Raw genomic sequence first — 3,619 nt, 5'->3', positions numbered from 1 at the left:
ATTTACTTGTCTTCTGCCTCCCCCTTCCACAAGCCTCCCCTTCTTTGTCCCCTACTTACCAGCATGGAGTCTGAGTCTAGATCCCTGCTGCAGCCAGCGGGGGACTGCCCAAATTGCTGAAGCTCTCCAAATCTTTTTTGAATCAATTCGGAGAGCTTAGAATCGATTCAGACCTTTTAATTGGTCCCCTGATTTGATTCAGAGATTCAGCCACCGAATCAGGCTGACTCTCCTCTGAATCGAATCAGCACGTGAAGCTTTGAACAGCCCTAATGGACACTTACCTTAGGGTTTGCAAAGCCCTGGCTCACCCAGCAGCAAGCCCGGAGCTGGCAGGGGGAATCAATATGGACCCTGAGAGAAGTATTCGTGTTGGGTCTCCCCATGCCCCACCCTAGCTCTGGGCTGCACACTGGCCAAGCTGGGCTGTGCAGATCCTAAGGGATGGCTCCCTGTTGGCCCCCCACACCCCTCTGACCAGTGTTCTGGCCAAGCCAGGACTGTGCGACCCAGAGGAAAGCATCTATGTTGGCTCCCCATGCCCCTCTGCCCACCCCTGCTCTGGGCTGCGTGCTGCCCGGAGCTGGGAGCTGCAGCTGGGCAGAGGAGCTGTGCGGGCAGGTCTGTGACAGCCCAGGGGTGAGGCCAGTTAGGCACTGGGCTGGAGCAGCAGAGCGTGAGTCATGTTACACTGGGCTGCTCTATGAGAGGGAAAGGGAGTTGCAGGGAGCCGCAAAGCATCCTGGGATGGTAGAGGACTGCAAGCTAACCTGAGTCAGGAGGGGATCTGAGACGTTCAATAGATCAGTTTAACCTAAATCAGTCAAACCTGATACTACTTCCATCCAGGTTTATCTTAAACTGGGTTTGGCCATTTTGAAACCAGCTTATGTGTTCTGAACTTATGTTCTGTTACAGGTTTAAGCCTGTTTCCAATCACTTATACTGGTTCATGCGGGGCTGGACTTGCTGCTCCTAGGATGGCTCTGTATAGAGGAAAAGAGCAAAGCTGCCCCAACACAAGGTAGGAGCTAGTTTTTAGAATGCAGAAGGAAATCCCATCAGCTCGGGTGACAGGATTCGTGATTTCCTCTCATGATTTTCATTCGTTATTGCACTGGAAACTAAGTCTCTGGACAGGTGTTCAACTGCAGCACCAAGAAAGTTCTGAGAAAACATGTTGAGAAGGGGAGCATACAGGTGGTCCAGAGCCCCGGCTGCAGAGTTACACATTCACCTCAAAGGTGAGATCTTCAAACAGGGCAATAGGGGGCTGCTCCTTGGGTTCCCCTTGGACCAGGGTAGGGGGGCTGGCTGTCAGTGATCAGCTGGCACCTACTGAAAAGCAGCAACTGCCAAGGACATCCCTCTGCCCTGCAGAGGGGCAGGGTTGAGAACTGCTCTGCTCTCCTCAAATCTACCACCCTTCGTGCTGCCACAGTCTGAAACCCAGTTCTTGCCAGGGCTTTTGAAGTGGCACTAGAAATTTCCTTACTGTAACACTAACCCCAACCCCATTCCCTCACCCTGACTACTCTGCCCCAGATGGCGCAGTTGGGGGGAGGGGGGGGGGAGTGGAAAGGAAGGGGATGAAAAAGGTGACTGTAAAGGTGTTATAATTGGGACTAGGAAACTCCTCTCTCCAGAGAAGTTGCTGTTCAAAACAGATACCACTCGGTAGTGGAGTCACCACAGTATTCTCCTCACAAACCACTTGAACACCTGTACACTCTCTTTTTGGGTGCTAAAAGGGAGTATGTCTTGCTGGAAATGCAGCACCTATCCACGACTTAGCAAAAGACTACCTCAACTTGCCTTGCACCAAAGAGTTAACAGAAGCATTTATGCCCTGCATTGTTAAGGACGGAAAGTGATCATCAAAAATTCAAATATAATTTTAGATAATTATAAACTACATATAAAACTGACATGTTTTCCATACTGTACTTAGTGGTTTAATGTAGTTTTTCTACAAAGATACTATGATTTCAATGATAACTACCCTAAAAATTAGTTTCAATACCGAAATAGTTCCACAAAAGAAAATCTGGTATTTGCAAGCTAAAAAAAGACATTCCTGTGAACTGGATATAAGAAGTAAAGACAAAACCTCCCATTAAAGAAGAGACTGTACTTCTAAATTGAATTTACTTCCATTTGCCCCTTTTACTTACATATTTATCTTACATGGACAATACTCCTTATGTGTTTTGGATAGACACAAATTATTAAAAAGCAAGGCCTTTTATATATGAAGGAAAAGAACCTATCTTTGTGTACTCTGAGGAACCCAAGTATTAATCACAACTAGTTAATATTTTTAAAGATACTGAACTAGGACATATTCAACACAATTATAATGATATCAATAATTGGGCATTTAAGGAACTATCAAAAACAAGATATTTGAGTGAAATTCTGGCTGTATTAAAGCCAAAGACAAAATGAATATTGTCTTGTCAGATTTTAGGGCCAAGATATCCTTTGTTCTCAAAATATGAAAATAATTTAGCACAAAAACTCCATTAAATTATCACATATGCAGGTTGCTATTGCATTACAAGCATCTATAATAGCTCAGTGGATCTTTGTGCCAGGACAATTTAGCTAAAAAATTATCCACAATGTATACTGTACTCTAACCCATCTTTATACGGTAGGCGTCAAACGTGAAGTGCTCTGAAAACCAAGAAGTGGTAAAATGCCTGGTTTGGGAGCATAAAGTAATGATTGCAATTTGCACAGAAGTCTTAAACAACTTTGACAAAGGTAATTCTACAGCATACATGGAAAGGCTGGATAATGCCACAAAACTAGCTCGACAAGGCAGAGGTGTAGCAAGCTCACTGAGCACCATGGCTGGGGCTGGGGGGATGCAGGGTATGCCAAACACTGTAAGCAGGCAGCAGTGGGGGACATGGACAAGGGGAAAAGCTATTGCTTTTGGGCTACTACTGCCACTGCTGCTGTAGCAGAAGGAGCTCTGCTCTGCCAGCAGCAGCCCTGTGTTTGGGCTCCCTAGTAGCCAACCCTGGTGTCCCTGTTTGCTCCCCCCCTAACCATGATACATACATATTGGGTGCCGGGATGTGCAAAGACTCTCTGGGAAGGGGCAGCACCATTCTGCTGACTCAACTCACACCCTGCCCTGCCCCACCCCCCACATGCAGTATTTGGTGTAGTGCTGCCCTGTCTGGTTGCTATGGATGAGCAGGGGCAGCATAGGGCTGCCCCCTCCGTGGCTATAACTCCATGGAGGCAATTCAGGTGCCCCGGGGAGTCTCAGCCATGGAAGTCCTAGGCTGGTGCCCTGCTCACCCCACCCTAGTTATACCACTGCAACAAGCGCCCAACTCTTCTGGAACTGGCATCCTTTAAAAAAATGCTCCTGTAAGGGGAATATCTTCTGCTGTAAATGCCTTGAAACAAAGGGTTTGTGCTCAACAAACAGACCACTGCCAGATCACGGTGTGTTTTTAGAATGGTACACCAGATAGTTACCTCTGTTTTTTTTAAAAAAAACCAGAAGCTTTATATGAAAGAAGGTATATCAGCCACACACATACTACAAACTCATCTACCCACCCGCCCACCCATATACATATTCATACAGATACCT

The 3,619-nt window shown here is 46.5% G+C and overlaps 1 protein-coding gene across 1 annotated transcript in view; it reads right to left on the bottom strand.

The window, feature by feature from the left end:
- Nucleotides 1–3,619, bottom strand: part of SBF2 (SET binding factor 2) — a 584,661-nt gene that overhangs the window by 15,634 nt on the left and 565,408 nt on the right. The window lies entirely within an intron of this gene.

Source organism: Gavialis gangeticus, unplaced genomic scaffold, assembly GCF_001723915.1.
Source record: "Gavialis gangeticus isolate Ggan-Ray unplaced genomic scaffold, GavGan_comp1, whole genome shotgun sequence".
NCBI classification, from domain to species: domain Eukaryota; kingdom Metazoa; phylum Chordata; order Crocodylia; family Gavialidae; genus Gavialis; species Gavialis gangeticus.
The sequence above is the reverse complement of the archived record's forward strand: the minus strand, read 5'-3'. Positions and strand labels throughout refer to the sequence as shown.